Here is a 15,408-nt window from a genome sequence, read left to right on the forward strand (position 1 = left end):
TGTGTGTCACATTGACAGAGTGAGGTCATTCTGCGATTCCCTGGTTGGGTTACATTAACAGAGTGGGGTCAGTCTGCTCTTCCTTGGGTGTGTTACATTGACAGAGTGGCGTCAGTCTGCTCTTCCCTGGGAGTGTTACTTTGACAGAGTTGAGTCAGTCTGCTCTTCCCTGGGTGTGTCACATTGACACAGTTGGGTCAGTCGGCTCTTCCCTGAGTGTGATACATTGACAGAATGGGGTCAGTCTGCTCTTGCATGTATGAGTTACATTGATTGAGTGGGGTCAGTCTGCTCTTCCCTGGGTGTGTTACAATGACAGAGCGAGGTCATTCTGCGATTCCCTGGTTGGGTTACATTAACAGGGTTGGGTCAGTCTGCTCTTCCCTGGGGGTGTTACATTGACGTAGTGGGGTCAGTCTGCTCGTCCCTGTGTGTTTTACATTGACAGAGTTGAGTCAGTATGCTCTTCCCTGTGTGTGTCACATTGACAGAGTGAGGTCATTCTGCGATTCCCTGGTTGGGTTACATTAACAGAGTTGGGTCAGTCTGTTCTTCCCTGGGTGTGTTCCATTGGCAGAGTGGGGTCAGTCTGCTCTTCCCTGGGAGTGTTACATTGACAGAGTTGTGTCAGTCTGCTTTTCCTGGGTGGGTCACATTGACAGAGTTGGGTCAGTTGGCTCGTCCCTGAGTTTGATACATTGACAGAAAGGGGTCAGTCTGCTCTTGCATGTATGAGTTACACTGATTGAGTGGGGTCAGTCTGCTCTTCCCTGGGTGTGTTACATTGACAGAGAGAGGTCATTCTGCGATTCCCTGGTTGGGTTACATTAACAGGGTTGGGTCAGTCTGCTTTTCCCTGGGGGTGTTACATTGACGCAGTGGGATCAGTCTGCTCGTCCCTGTGTGTTTTACATTGACAGAGTTGAGTCAGTCTGCTCTTCCCTGGGTGTGTCACATTGACAGAGTGAGGTCATTCTGCGATTCCCTGGTTGGGTTACATTAACAGAGTTGTTTCAGTCTGGTCTTCCCTGGGTGTGTTATATTGACAGAGTGGGGTCAGTCTGATCGTCCCTGTGTGAGTTACATTGGCAGAGTAGAGTCAGACTGCACTTCCCTGGGTGTGTTACATTGACAGAATGGGGACAGTATGCTCTTCCCTGGGTGTGTTACATTGACAGAGCGGGATCAGTTCACTCTTTTCTGGGTTGTTACATTGACAGAATGGGGACACTCTGCACTTCCCTCGGTGTGTTACATTGACTGATTGGGGTCAATCTGCTCTTCCCCGGGTGTGTTACATTGACAGAGTCGGGTCAGTCTGGTCTTCCCAGGGTGTGTTATATTGACAGAGTGGGATCAGTCTGCTCTTCCCTGGGTGTGTTACAATGACGGAGTTGAGTCAGTCTGCTCTTCCCTGGGTGGGTTACCTTGATAGAGTGTTATCAGTCTGCCCTTCCCTGGGTGTGTTACATTGATGGATTGTGTTCCGTCTGCTCTTCCCTGGGTGAGTTACATTGATAGAGTGGGGTCAGTCTGCTCATCCCTGGGTGAGTTACATTGACAGAGTGGGGTCAGTCTGCTCTTCCCTGGAGGTGTCACTTTGACAGAGTCAGTTAAGTCTGCTCTTCCCTGGGTCTGTCACATTGACAGAGTCAGTTCAGTCTGCTCTTCCCTGGGTATGTTACATTGACAGAGTGAGTTCAGTCTGCTCTTCCCTGGGTGTGTCACATTGACAGAGTCAGTTCAGTCCGCTCTTCCCTGGGTATGTTACATTGACAGAGTGGGTTCAGTTTGCTCTTCCCTGGGTGGGTTAGATTGACAGAGTGGGGACAGTCTGCTCTTCCCTTGGTGTGTAACATTGGCAGAGTTGGGTCAGTTTCCTCTTCCCTGGGTGTGTTACATTGGCAGAGTGGGGTCAGTCTGCCCTTCCCTGTGTGTATTACATTGACAGAGTGGGTCAGTCTGCTCTTCCCTGCGTGTGTTACATTGACAGAGTGGGGTCAGTCTGCTCTTCTCTGGGTGTGTTACATTGACAGATTGTGGTCCGTCTGCTCATCCCTGGGTGTGTAACATTGACAGAGTGGGGTAAGTCTGCTCTTACCTGGGTGTGTTACATTGACAGTTTGGCGTCAGTCTGCTCTTCCCTGGGTGTTTTACATTGACAGAATGGGGTCAGTTTGCTCTTCCCTGGGTGTGTTACATTGACAGAGTGGGGTCAGACTGCTCTTCCCTGCGTTTGTTACATTGACAGTGTGGGGTCAGTCTATTCTTCCCTGGGTGTGTTACATTGACAGAGTGGCGTCAGTCTGCTCTTCCCTGGGTGTTTTACATTGACAGAATGGGGTCAGTTTGCTCTTCCCTGGGTGTGTTACATTGACAGAGTGGGGTCAGACTGCTCTTCCCTGCGTTTGTTACATTGACAGTGTGGGGTCAGTCTAATCTTCCCTGGGTGTTTTACATTGGCAGATTGGGGTCAGTCTGCTCTTCCCTGTGTGTGTCACATTGACAGAGTGAGATCATTCTGCAATTCCCTGGTTGGGTTACATGAACAGAGTTGGGTCAGTCCACTCTTCCCCGTGTGTGTTACATTGTCAGAGTGGGGTCAGTCTGCTCTTCCCTGGGTGTGTAACATTGACAGAGTGGGATCAGTCTGCTCTTCCCTGGGTGGGTGACTTTGACAGAGTGGGATCAGTCTGCTCTTCCCTGGGGGTGATACATTGACGGAGTGGGTCAGTCTGCTATTCCCTGGGTGTGTTACATTGACAGATTGGGGTCAGTCTGCTCTTCCCTGCGTGTGTTACATTGACAGATTGGGGTCAGTCTGCTCTTTCCTGGGTGGCTTACGTTGACAGATTGGGGTCAGTCTGCTCTTCCTGGGGGGGGGGGGGGGGGGGGCGGGGTTACACTGACAGAGTGGGATCAGTCTGCTCTTCTCTGTGTGTGTCACATTGACAGACTGAGATCATTCTGCGATTCCCTGGTTGGGTTACATTAACAGAGTTGGGTCAGTCTGCTCTTCCCTGGGTGTGTTACATTGACAGAATGGGGTCAGTCTGCTATTCCCTGGGTGTGTAACTTTGACAAAGTGAGGTCATTCCGCGATTCCCTGGTCGGAGTACATGAACAGAGTTGGGTCGGTCTGCTCTTTCCTGGGTTTTTTACATTGACAGAGTGGGGTCAGTCTGCTCTTCCCTGGGTGTGTTACATTGACAGAGTGAGGTCATTCTGCGATTCCCTAGTTGGGTTACATTAACAGGGTTGGGTCAGTCTGGCCTTCCCTGGGTGTGTTACATTGACAGAGTGGGGTCAGTCTGATCGTCCCTGTGTGAGTTACATTGACAGAGTAGGGTCAGACTGCACTTCCCTGGGTGTGTTACATTGACAGAATGGGGACAGTATGCTCTTCCCTGGGTGTGTTACATTGACAGAGCGGGGTCAGTCTGCTCTTTTCTGGGTTGTTACATTGACAGAATGGGGACACTCTGCACTTCCCTCGGTGTGTTACATTGACTGACTGTTGTCAATCTGCTCTTCCCCGGGTGTGTTACATTGACAGAGTCGGGTCAGTCTGCTCTTCCCAGGGTGTGTTATCTTGACAGAGTGGGATCAGTCTGCTCTTCCCTGGGTGTGTTACAATGACGGAGTTGGGTCAGTCCGCTCTTCCCTGGGTGGGTTACTTTGATAGAGTGGGATCAGTCAGCTCTTCCCTGGGTGTGTTACATTGATGGATTGTGTTCCGTCTGCTCTTCCCTGGGTGAGTTACATTGATAGAGTGGGGTCAGTCTGCTCATCCCTGGGTGAGTTACATTGACAGAGTGGGGTCAGTCTGCTCTTCCCTGGAGGTGTCACTTTGACAGAGTCAGTTAAGTCTGCTCTTCCCTGGGTCTGTCACATTGACAGAGTCAGTTCAGTCTGCTCTTCCCTGGGTATGTTACTTTGACAGAGTGAGTTCAGTCTGCTCTTCCCTGGGTGTGTCACATTGACAGAGTCAGTTCAGTCCGCTCTTCCCTGGGTATGTTACATTGACAGAGTGGGTTCAGTCTGCTCTTCCCTGGGTGGGTTAGATTGACAGAGTGGGGACAGTCTGCTCTTCCCTGGGTGTGTAACATTGACAAAGTTGGGTCAGTTTCCTCTTCCCTGGGTGTGTTACATTGGCAGAGTGGGGTCAGTCTGCCCTTCCCTGGGTGTATTACATTGACAGAGTGGGTCAGTCTGCTCTTCCCTGCGTGTGTTACATTGACAGAGTGGGGTCAGTCTGCTCTTCTCTGGGTGTCTTACATTGACAGATTGTGGTCCGTCTGCTCATCCCTGGGTGTGTAACATTGACAGAGTGGGGTAAGTCTGCTCTTACCTGGGTGTGTTACATTGACAGAGTGGCGTCAGTCTGCTCTTCCCTGTGTCTGTTACATTGACAGAGTGGTGTCAGTCTGATCTTCCCTGGGTGTGTTACATTGACAGAGTGGGGTCAGACTGCTCTTCCCTTGGTTTGTTACATTGATAGTGTGGGGTCAGTCTACACTTCCCTGGGTGTTTTACATTGACAGATTGGGGTCAATCTGCTCTTCCCTGTGTGTGTCACATTGACAGAGTGAGGTCATTCTGCGATTCCCTGGTTGGGTTACATTAACAGAGTTGGGTCAGTCTGCTCTTCCTTGGGTGTGTTATATTGATGGAGTGGGGTCAGTCTGCTCTTCCCTTGGTGGGTTACATTGACAGAGTGGGGTCAGTCTGCTCTTCCCTGGGTGTGTTACATTGACAGAGTGGCGTCAGTCTGCTCTTCCCTGGGTGTGTTACATTGACAGAATGGGGTCAGTCTGCTCTTCCCTGGGTCTGTTACATTGACAGAGTGGTGTCAGTCTGCTCTTCCCTGGGTGTGTTATATTGTCAGAGTGGGGTCAGACTGCTCTTCCCTGGGTTTGTTACATTGACAGTGTGGGGTCAGTCTATTCTTCCCTGGGTGTGTTACATTGTCAGAGTGGGGTCAGTCTGCTCTTCCCTGGGTGTGTAACATTGACAGAGTTGGGTCAGTCTGCTCTTCTTTGAGTCTGTGACATTGACAGAATGGGGTCAGTCTGCTCTTGCATGTATGAATTACATTGACAGGCTGGGGTCAGTCTACTATTCCCTGGGTGGGTTACATTGTCAGAGTGGAGTGAGTCTGCCCTTCCTTGGGTGTGTTACAATGACAGAGTGGGGTCAGTCTGATCGTCCCTGTGTGAGTTTCATTGACAGTGTAGGGTCAGAAAGCACTTCCCTGGGTGGGTTACATTGACAGAGTGGCGTCAGTCTGCTCTTCCCTGGGTGTGTTACATTGACAGAATGGGGTCAGTCTGCTCTTCCCTGGGTCTGTTACATTGACAGAGTGGTGTCAGTCTGCTCTTCCCTGGGTGTGTTATATTGTCAGAGTGGGGTCAGACTGCTCTTCCCTGGGTTTGTTACATTGACAGTGTGGGGTCAGTCTATTCTTCCCTGGGTGTGTTACATTGTCAGAGTGGGGTCAGTCTGCTCTTCCCTGGGTGTGTAACATTGACAGAGTGGGATCAGTCTGCTCTTCCCTGGGTGGGTGACTTTGACAGAGTGGGATCAGTCTGCTCTATCCTGGGGGTGATACATTGACGGAGTGGGTCAGTCTGCTATTCCCTGGGTGTGTTACATTGACAGAGTGGGGTCAGTCTGCTCTTCCCTGCGTGTGTTACATTGACAGATTGGGGTCAGTCTGCTCTTTCCTGGGTGGCTTACGTTGACAGCGTGGGGTTAGTCTGCTCTTCCTGGGGGAGGGGGGTTACACTGACAGAGTGGGATCAGTCTGCTCTTCCCTGTGTGTGTCACATTGACAGACTGAGATCATTCTGCGATTCCCTGGTTGGGTTACATTAACAGAGTTGGGTCAGTCTGCTTTTCCCTGGGTGTGTTACATTGACAGAATGGGGTCAGTATGCTATTCCCTGGGTGTGTAACTTTGACAAAGTGAGGTCATTCCGCGATTCCCTGGTCGGAGTACATGAACAGAGTTGGGTCGGTCTGCTCTTTCCTGGGTTTGTTACATTGACAGAGTGGGGTCAGTCTGCTCTTCCCTGGGTGTGTTACATTGACAGAGTGAGGTCATTCTGCGATTCCCTAGTTGGGTTACATTAACAGGGTTGGGTCAGTCTGCTCTTCCCTGGGTGTGTTATATTGATGGAGTGGGGTCAGTCTGCTCTTCCCTTGGTGGGTTACATTGACAGAGTGGGGTCAGTCTGCTCTTCCCTGGGTTTGTTCCATTGACAGAGTGGGCTCAGTCTGCTCTTGCCTGGGTGTGTTACATTGACAGAGTGAGGTAATTCTGTGATTCCCTGGTATGGTTACATTAACAGAGTTGGGTCAGTCTGCTCTTCCCTAGGTTTGTCACATTGACAGAGTTGGGTCAGTCTGCTCTTCTTTGAGTCTGTGACATTGACAGAATGGGGTCAGTCTGCTCTTGCATGTATGAATTACATTGACAGGCTGGGGTCAGTCTACTATTCCCTGGGTGGGTTACATTGTCAGAGTGGAGTGAGTCTGCCCTTCCTTGGGTGTGTTACAATGACAGAGTGGGGTCAGTCTGATCGTCCCTGTGTGAGTTTCATTGACAGAGTAGGGTCAGAAAGCACTTCCCTGGGTGGGTTACATTGACAGAGTGGCGTCAGTCTGCTCTTCCCTGGGTGTGTTACATTGACAGAATGGGGTCAGTCTGCTCTTCCCTGGGTCTGTTACATTGACAGAGTGGTCTCAGTCTGCTCTTCCCTGGGTGTGTTATATTGTCAGAGTGGGGTCAGACTGCTCTTCCCTGGGTGTGTTACATTTACAGTATGGGGTCAGTCTGCTCTTCCCTGGGTGTGTTATATTGTCAGAGTGGGGTCAGACTGCTCTTCCCTGTGTCTGTTACATTGACAGAGTGGTGTCAGTCTGATCTTCCCTGGGTGTGTTACATTGACAGAGTGGGGTCAGACTGCTCTTCCCTTGGTTTGTTACATTGACAGTGTGGGGTCAGTCTACACTTCCCTGGGTGTTTTACATTGACAGATTGGGGTCAATCTGCTCTTCCCTGTGTGTGTCACATTGACAGAGTGAGGTCATTCTGCGATTCCCTGGTTGGGTTACATTAACAGAGTTGGGTCAGTCTGCTCTTCCTTGGGTGTGTTACATTGACAGAGTGGCGTCAGTCTGCTCTTCCCTGGGAGTGTTACTTTGACAGAGTTGAGTCAGTCTGCTCTTCCCTGGGTGTGTCACATTGACAGAGTTGGGTCAGTCGGCTCTTCCCTGAGTGTGATACATTGACAGAATGGGGTCAGTCTGCTCTTGCATGTATGAGTTACATTGATTGACTGGCGTCAGTCTGCTCTTCCCTGGGTGTGTTACAATGACAGAGCAAGGTCATTTTGCGATTCCCTGGTTGGGTTACATTAACAGGGTTGGGTCAGTCTGCTCTTCCCTGGGGGTGTTACATTGACGTAGTGGGGTCAGTCTGCTCTTCCCTGTGTGTGTCACATTGACAGAGTGAGGTCATTCTGCGATTCCCTGGTTGGGTTACATTAACAGAGTGGGGTCAGTCTGCTCTTCCTTGGGTGTGTTACATTGACAGAGTGGCGTCAGTCTGCTCTTCCCTGGGAGTGTTACTTTGACAGAGTTGAGTCAGTCTGCTCTTCCCTGGGTGTGTCACATTGACAGAGTTGGGTCAGTCGGCTATTCCCTGAGTGTGATACATTGACAGAATGGGGTCAGTCTGCTCTTGCATGTATGAGTTACATTGATTGAGTGGGGTCAGTCTGCTCTTCCCTGGGTGTGTTACAATGACAGAGCGAGGTCATTCTGCGATTCCCTGGTTGGGTTACATTAACAGAGTTGGGTCAGTCTGTTCTTCCCTAGGTGTGTTCCATTGACAAGTGGGGTCAGTCTGCTCTTCCCTGGGAGTGTTACATTGACAGAGTTGTATCAGTCTGCTTTTCCTGGGTGGGTCACATTGACAGAGTTGGGTCAGTTGGCTCGTCCCTGAGTTTGATACATTGACAGAATGGGGTCAGTCTGCTCTTCCCTGAGAGTCTCACATTGACAGAGTGCGGTCAGTCTGCTCTTCCCTGAGAGTGTCACATTGACAGAGTGGGGTCAGCCTGCTCTTAACTGAGAGTGTCACATTGACAGTTTGGGGTCAGTCTGCCCTTCCCTGGGTGTGTGACATTGACAGAGTGCGGTCAGTCTGCTCTTCCCTGGGTGAGTTACATGGAGGGAGAGGGGTCAGTCTGCTCTTCACTGGGTGGGTTACATTGACAGAGTGGGGTCAGTCCGCTCTTCTATGGGTGTGTTACATTGACAGAGTGGGGTCAGTCTGCGCTTCTCTGGGTGTGTTACTTTGACAGAGTGTGATCAGTCTGCTCTTCCCTGGGTGTGTTACACTGACAGAGTGGGGTCAGTCTGCTCTTCCCTGGGTGTGTTACGTTGACAGAGTGGGGTCAATCTGCTCTTCCCTTGGTGTGTTACATTGACAGAGTGGGGTCAGTCTGCTCTTCCCTGGGTGTGTTGCATTGACAGAGTGGGGTCAGTCTGCTCTTCCCTGGGTGTGTTACATTGACAGAGTGGGGTCAGTCTGTTCTTCCCTGGGTGTGTTACATTGACAGAACGGGGTCTGTCTGCTCTTCCCTGGGTGTGTTACATTGACAGAGTGGGGTCAGTCTGCTCTTCCCTGGGTGTGTTACATTGACAGATTGGGGTCAATCTGCTCTTCCCTGGGTGTGTTACATTGACAGAGTGGGGTAAGTCTGCTCTCCCCTGGGGGTCTGACATTGACAGAGTGGGGTCAGTCTGTTCTTCCCTGGGTGTGTTACATTGACAGAATGGGATCAGTCTGCCCTTCCCTGGGTGTGTTACATTGACAGAGTGGGGTTAGTCTACTCTTCCCTGGGTCTGTTACATTGACAGAGTGGGGTCAGTCTGCTCTTCCCTGGGTGTGTTACATTGACAGAGTTGGGTTAGTCTGCTCTTCCCTGGGTATGTTACATTGACCGAGTGAGGTCAATCTTCTGTTCCCTGGGTGAGTTACATTGACAGAGAGGGGTCAGTCTGCTCTTCCCTGGCTGTGTTACAATGACAGATTGGGGTCAGACTGCTCTTCCTTGGGTGTGTTACATTGACAGAGTGGGGTCAGCCTACTCTTCCCGCGGTGTGTTACATTGACAGAGTGAGATCAGTCTGCTCTTCCCTCGGTGAGTTACATTGACAGGGTGGGGTCAGTCTGCTCTCCCCTGGGTGTGATACATTGACAGAGTGGGGTCAGACTGCTATTCCCTGAGTATGTTACATTGACAGAGTGGGGTCAGTCTGCCCTTCCCTGGTTGTGTTACATTCACAGAGTGGTGTCAGTCTGCTCTTCCCTGGGTGTGTTACATTGACAGAGTGGGGTCTGTCTGCTCTTCCCTGGGTGCGTTTTATTGACAGGGTGGGGTCAGTCAGCTCTACCCCGGGTGTGTTACATTGATGGAGTGGGGTCAGTCTGCCCTTCCCTGGGTGTGTTACATTGAAAGAGTGGGGTCAGTCTGCTCTTCCCTGGGTGAGTTACACGGAGGGAGAGGGGTCAGTCTGCTCTTCCCTGGGTGTGTGACATTGACAGAGTGGGGACAGTCTGCTCTTCCCTGGGTGTGTTACATTGACAGAGTGAGGTCAGTCTGCTCTTCCCTGAGTGTGTTAATTTGACAGAGTGTGAAGAGTCTGCTCTTCCCTGAGTGTGTTCCTTTGAAAGAGTGCGGTCAATCTGTTCTTCCCTAGGTGAGTTACATTGAGATAGAGGGGTCACTCTGGTCTCCCCTGGGTGTGTTACATTGTCAGAGTTGGGTGAGTCTGCTCTTCCCTGGGTCTGTGATAATGACAGAGTGGGGTCAGTCTGCTCTTCCCTGGGTGTGTTACATTGACTGAGTGCGGTCAGTATGCTCTTCTCTGGGTGGGTTAAATTGACAGAGTGGGGTTAGTCTGCTCTTCCCTGGGTATGTTACATTGACCGAGTGAGGTCAATCTTCTGTTCCCTGGGTGAGTTACATTGACAGAGAGGGGTCAGTCTGCTCTTCCCTGGCTGCGTTACAATGACAGAGTGGGGTCAGACTGTTCTTCCTTGGGTGTGTTACATTGACAGACTGGGGTCAGTCTACTCTTCCCGCGGTGTGTTACATTGACAGAGTGAGGTCAGTCTGCTCTTCCCTGGGTGAGTTACATTGACAGGGTGGGGTCAGTCTGCTCTCCCCTGGGTGTGATACATTGACAGAGTGGGGTCAGACTGCTATTCCCTGAGTATGTTACATTGACAGAGTGGGGTCAGTCTGCCCTTCCCTGGTTGTGTTACATTCACAGAGTGGGGTCAGTCTGCTCTTCCCTGGGTGTGTTACATTGACAGAGTGGGGTCTGTCTGCTCTTCCCTGGGTGCGTTATATTGACAGGGTGGGGTCAGTCTGCTCTTCCCTGGGTGAGTTACACGGAGGGAGAGGGGTCAGTCTGCTCTTCCCTGGGTGTGTTACATGGACAGAACGGGGTCTGTCTGCTCTTCCCTGGGTGTGTTACATTGACAGAGTGGGGTCAGTCTGCTCTCCCCTGGGTGTCTGACATTGACAGAGTGGGGTCAGTCTGTTCTTCCCTGGGTGTGTTACATTGACAGAATGGGGTCAGTCTGCTCTTCCCTGGGTGGGTTACATTGACAGAGTGGGGTCAGTCTGCTCTTCCCTGGGTCTGTTACATTGACAGAGTTGGGTAAATCTGCTCTTCCCTGGGTGTGTTACATTGAAAGTATGGGGTCAGTCTGCTCTTCCCTGGGTGTGTTACATTGACACAGTGGGATCAATCTTCTCTTCCCTGGGTGTGTTCCATTGACAGAGTGCGGTCAGTCTGCTCTTCCCTGGGTGCGTGACATTGACAGAGTGGGGTCTGTCTGCTCTTCCCTGGGTGTGTTACATTGACAGAGTGGGGTTAGTCTGCTCTTCCCTGGGTATGTTACATTGACCGAGTGAGGTCAATCTCCTGTTCCCTGGGTGAGTTACATTGACAGAGAGGGGTCAGTCTGCTCTTCCCTGGCTGTGTTACAATGACAGAGTGGGGTCAGACTGCTCTTCCCGCGGTATGTTACATTGACAGAGTGAGGTAAGTCTGCTCTTCCCTGGGTGTGTTTACATTGACAGAGTGGGGTCAGTCTGCTCTTCCCTGGGTGTGTTACATTGACAGAGTGGGGTTAGTCTGCTCTTCCCTGGGTATGTTACATTGACCGAGCCAGATCAATCTTCTGTTCCCTGGGTGTGTTACATTGACAGAGGGGGCTCAGTCTGCTCTTCCCTGGGTGTGTTACATTGACAGAGTGAGATCAGTCTGCTCTTCCCTGGGTGTGTTACAATGACAGAGAGGTGTCAGTCTGCTCTTCACTGGGTGTAATACAATGACAGAGTTGGGTCAGTCTGCTCTTCCCAGAATGTGTTACATTGACAGAGTTGGGTCAGTCTGATCTTCCCTGGGTGTGAAACGTTGACAGAAAGGGGTCAGTCTGCTCTTCCCTGGGTGTTTTACATTGACAGAGTGGGGTCAGTCTGCTCTTCCCTGGGTGTGTTACATTGACAGAGTGGGGTCAGTCTCCTCTTCACTGGGTGTCTTACATTGACAGAGTGGGGTCAGTCTGCTCTTCCCTGGGTGTGTTTACATTGACAGAGTGGGGTCAGTCTGCTCTTCCCAGGGTGTGTTACATTGACAGAGTGGGGTCCGTCTGCTCTTCCCTGGGTGTGTTACATTGACAGAGTGGGGTCAGTCTACTCTTCCCTGGGTGTGTTTACATTGACAGAGTGGGGTCAGTCTGCTCTTCCCAGGGTGTGTTACATTGACAGAGTGGGGTCCGTCTGCTCTTCCCTGGGTGTGTTACATTGACAGAGTGGGGTCAGTCTGCTCTTCCCTGGGTTTGTTACATTGACAGATTGGGGTCAATCTCCTCTTCCCTGGGTGTGTTACATTGACAGAGTGGGGTAAGTCTGCTCTCCCCTGGGGGTCTGACATTGACAGAGTGGGGTCAGTCTGTTCTTCCCTGGGTGTGTTACATTGACAGAATGGGATCAGTCTGCCCTTCCCTGGGTGTGTTACATTGACAGAGTGGGGTTAGTCTACTCTTCCCTGGGTCTGTTACATTGACAGAGTGGGGTCAGTCTGCTCTTCCCTGGGTGTGTTACATTGACAGAGTTGGGTTAGTCTGCTCTTCCCTGGGTATGTTACATTGACCGAGTGAGGTCAATCTTCTGTTCCCTGGGTGAGTTACATTGACAGAGAGGGGTCAGTCTGCTCTTCCCTGGCTGTGTTACAATGACAGATTGGGGTCAGACTGCTCTTCCTTGGGTGTGTTACATTGACAGAGTGGGGTCAGCCTACTCTTCCCGCGGTGTGTTACATTGACAGAGTGAGATCAGTCTGCTCTTCCCTCGGTGAGTTACATTGACAGGGTGGGGTCAGTCTGCTCTCCCCTGGGTGTGATACATTGACAGAGTGGGGTCAGACTGCTATTCCCTGAGTATGTTACATTGACAGAGTGGGGTCAGTCTGCCCTTCCCTGGTTGTGTTACATTCACAGAGTGGTGTCAGTCTGCTCTTCCCTGGGTGTGTTACATTGACAGAGTGGGGTCTGTCTGCTCTTCCCTGGGTGCGTTTTATTGACAGGGTGGGGTCAGTCAGCTCTACCCCGGGTGTGTTACATTGATGGAGTGGAGTCAGTCTGCCCTTCCCTGGGTGTGTTACATTGAAAGAGTGGGGTCAGTCTGCTCTTCCCTGGGTGAGTTACACGGAGGGAGAGGGGTCAGTCTGCACTTCCCTGGGTGTGTGACATTGACAGAGTGGGGTCAGTCTGCTCTTCCCTGGGTGTGTTACATTGACAGAGTGGGGACAGTCTGCTCTTCCCTGGGTGTGTTACATTGACAGAGTGAGGTCAGTCTGCTCTTCCCTGAGTGTGTTAATTTGACAGAGTGTGAAGAGTCTGCTCTTCCCTGAGTGTGTTCCTTTGAAAGAGTGCGGTCAGTCTGTTCTTCCCTAGGTGAGTTACATTGAGATAGAGGGGTCACTCTGGTCTCCCCTGGGTGTGTTACATTGTCAGAGTTGGGTGAGTCTGCTCTTCCCTGGGTCTGTGATAATGACAGAGTGGGGTCAGTCTGCTCTTCCCTGGGTGTGTTACATTGACTGAGTGCGGTCAGTATGCTCTTCCCTGGGTGGGTTAAATTGACAGAGTGGGGTTAGTCTGCTCTTCCCTGGGTATGTTACATTGACCGAGTGAGGTCAATCTTCTGTTCCCTGGGTGAGTTACATTGACAGAGAGGGGTCAGTCTGCTCTTCCCTGGCTGCGTTACAATGACAGAGTGGGGTCAGACTGTTCTTCCTTGGGTGTGTTACATTGACAGACTGGGGTCAGTCTACTCTTCCCGCGGTGTGTTACATTGACAGAGTGAGGTCAGTCTGCTCTTCCCTGGGTGAGTTACATTGACAGGGTGGGGTCAGTCTGCTCTCCCCTGGGTGTGATACATTGACAGAGTGGGGTCAGACTGCTATTCCCTGAGTATGTTACATTGACAGAGTGGGGTCAGTCTGCCCTTCCCTGGTTGTGTTACATTCACAGAGTGGGGTCAGTCTGCTCTTCCCTGGGTGTGTTACATTGACAGAGTGGGGTCTGTCTGCTCTTCCCTGGGTGCGTTATATTGACAGGGTGGGGTCAGTCTGCTCTTCCCTGGGTGAGTTACACGGAGGGAGAGGGGTCAGTCTGCTCTTCCCTGGGTGTGTTACATGGACAGAACGGGGTCTGTCTGCTCTTCACTGGGTGTGTTACATTGACAGAGTGGGGTCAGTCTGCTCTCCCCTGGGTGTCTGACATTGACAGAGTGGGGTCAGTCTGTTCTTCCCTGGGTGTGTTACATTGACAGAATGGGGTCAGTCTGCTCTTCCCTGGGTGGGTTACATTGACAGAGTGGGGTCAGTCTGCTCTTCCCTGGGTCTGTTACATTGACAGAGTTGGGTAAATCTGCTCTTCCCTGGGTGTGTTACATTGAAAGTATGGGGTCAGTCTGCTCTTCCCTGGGTGTGTTACATTGACACAGTGGGATCAATCTTCTCTTCCCTGGGTGTGTTCCATTGACAGAGTGCGGTCAGTCTGCTCTTCCCTGGGTGCGTGACATTGACAGAGTGGGGTCTGTCTGCTCTTCCCTGGGTGTGTTACATTGACAGAGTGGGGTTAGTCTGCTCTTCCCTGGGTATGTTACATTGACCGAGTGAGGTCAATCTCCTGTTCCCTGGGTGAGTTACATTGACAGAGAGGGGTCAGTCTGCTCTTCCCTGGCTGTGTTACAATGACAGAGTGGGGTCAGACTGCTCTTCCCGCGGTATGTTACATTGACAGAGTGAGGTAAGTCTGCTCTTCCCTGGGTGTGTTTACATTGACAGAGTGGGGTCAGTCTGCTCTTCCCTGGGTGTGTTACATTGACAGAGTGGGGTTAGTCTGCTCTTCCCTGGGTATGTTACATTGACCGAGCCAGATCAATCTTCTGTTCCCTGGGTGTGTTACATTGACAGAGGGGGCTCAGTCTGCTCTTCCCTGGGTGTGTTACATTGACAGAGTGAGATCAGTCTGCTCTTCCCTGGGTGTGTTACAATGACAGAGAGGTGTCAGTCTGCTCTTCACTGGGTGTAATACAATGGCAGAGTTGGGTCAGTCTGCTCTTCCCAGAATGTGTTACATTGACAGAGTTGGGTCAGTCTGATCTTCCCTGGGTGTGAAACGTTGACAGAAAGGGGTCAGTCTGCTCTTCCCTGGGTGTTTTACATTGACAGAGTGGGGTCAGTCTGCTCTTCCCTGGGTGTGTTACATTGACAGAGTGGGGTCAGTCTCCTCTTCACTGGGTGTCTTACATTGACAGAGTGGGGTCAGTCTGCTCTTCCCTGGGTGTGTTTACATTGACAGAGTGGGGTCAGTCTGCTCTTCCCAGGGTGTGTTACATTGACAGAGTGGGGTCCGTCTGCTCTTCCCTGGGTGTGTTACATTGACAGAGTGGGGTCAGTCTACTCTTCCCTGGGTGTGTTTACATTGACAGAGTGGGGTCAGTCTGCTCTTCCCAGGGTGTGTTACATTGACAGAGTGGGGTCCGTCTGCTCTTCCCTGGGTGTGTTACATTGAGAGAGTGGGGTCAGTCTACTCTTCCCTGCGTGTGGTACTTTGACAGAGTGCGGTTAGTGTGCTCTTCCCAGGGCGTGTTACATTGACAGAGTGGGGTCAGTCTGCTCCTCCCAGTGTGTGTTACATTGACAGAGTGGGGTCAGTCTGCTCTTCCTTGGGTGTGTTTCATTGACAGAGTGGGGTCAGTCTACCCTTCCCTGGGCGTGTTACATTGACAGAGTGGGGTCAGTCTGCTCGTC

The sequence above is a fragment of the Chiloscyllium punctatum genome, chromosome 13 (genome assembly GCF_047496795.1).
Source record: "Chiloscyllium punctatum isolate Juve2018m chromosome 13, sChiPun1.3, whole genome shotgun sequence".
NCBI classification, from domain to species: Eukaryota; Metazoa; Chordata; class Chondrichthyes; order Orectolobiformes; family Hemiscylliidae; genus Chiloscyllium; species Chiloscyllium punctatum.